Genomic DNA, 1,575 nt, shown 5'->3' on the forward strand with positions numbered 1-1,575 from the left:
ACACATAGGTGACAAGCTAAAAATGGCATAAAGTCCATTGAAATTGGTTACATAAAATTACAAGGTATCTGAGGCATCTGCATTCGAGACAATATTCTCCTCCAGTTAAGGAATGGAAAATTAGACATAGGGCATTTCCCAGTAATGTAGTCAATACTACTGTACTATTAAGTGGACAGGAAGTCCTGCTTTTAAACTGAAATTGTTCCTATTAGCTTTAATAACTGATGTGAGCACTTTTAAAGTCTGGATAACCATTAAGGATTCATTTCCACAATATGCCTCCATTTAATGTGAAATCAGATGGAAGGTGTCCCAAACAACTGTTCACTTTCTTTTTTTTCAGTTATTCATTAATTAATTTTATTTTTTGTTCCACCTGTTGAATGTGCTCTTTAAAAAGACTTTGTATGTTCCATTGTTCAGTGAATTATTCTATAAATTTCAGGTATGTCCTGCTGGTTGATATTTTATTCACATCTTTTATATCCTTAGTAATTTTCTGCAGAAATTTCAACTATAATGTGGATTTGTCTAATTTTGTTTGCAGATTTTTTGCAGTTTTTGCTTCATAGATTTATGAATCTCTGGTACTAGGTTCACAGGGATTCAGAATTGACACTTTTATTTTTATGAAATTCCCCTTCTCATCTTTGTCAATATTCCTGGTTGTGAGGACTTCTCTGTATATTTTCCCATTCTCTTACTGTTGGACTATCTGTAACTCCATATTTAAAATGCACTTCCTCCAGATGATATAAAATTGGATTTAGCTCTTAAATCCAGTGTAATATTCTTTGGCTTTTTTTAAGAAAGTTTAGAGCATTTATAATTAATCTAATGATTTACATGGTTGTTTCTAAGTGTACCATCCAGCTATTTGTTTTCAATTTGTCCCATACGTATACTTTTTTGAGTTTTATGGTTTTATTAACACGAATACAATGTGCACACAAGCTGCCTCTTCATTTTCTTCGCTGTGCAGCCTGGCATTGGGATTGGTGACTGACAGCCGGCTAGGCTGCTCTTTCCACAATGGCTCTGTGGTTCTTAGAGGAGACGATGTGAGAAATCACAGCCCAGTAATATATGTTCCAGATCAGCAGCATTTCAAGCTCCTTGACATTGTGGACAGAGACTTTCAGAAGTCACTGGTCAGCAAGTGCTTTGTTTTCTTGTTGTTCCAGTAACCAAAGTTGGACATCAAAATCTGGCCCCTGAATCTCCTGCACACCCTATTGTCATGCCCCTGGGCTTCTGCCAGTTCTTAATTATGACATATCGGTCTGACTGGTGCTGGATGGATTTGTTGGTTCTCTTTTTGATCTTTGGCTTCATGAGAGGTCTGAGGGTGGCCATGATGCTGAGGAGGACGTGTCCCATATATTTTTTGCTCTCCGTCCCTGCATTTTTTATGACTATTTAAATATTTTCAATATTCAATTTTTCTTTACCATGGTCTTACTAGCTATAACTTTTACGTTTATGCAGTAGGAGCTCTAGGGTTTGCAATATGCATCTTATCACAGTCTTTCTTCAAGTAATATTATGCCTCTTGAGTTTTAATGTAAGAAA

At 36.0% G+C, this 1,575-nt stretch overlaps 1 pseudogene; it reads right to left on the reverse strand.

The window, feature by feature from the left end:
* Positions 1-919: 919 nt before the first annotated feature.
* Positions 920-1,359, reverse strand: LOC130707130 (60S ribosomal protein L32-like; annotated as a pseudogene).
* Positions 1,360-1,575: the final 216 nt, after the last annotated feature.

This window comes from Balaenoptera acutorostrata, chromosome 2, assembly GCF_949987535.1.
Source record: "Balaenoptera acutorostrata chromosome 2, mBalAcu1.1, whole genome shotgun sequence".
NCBI classification, from domain to species: Eukaryota; Metazoa; Chordata; class Mammalia; order Artiodactyla; family Balaenopteridae; genus Balaenoptera; species Balaenoptera acutorostrata.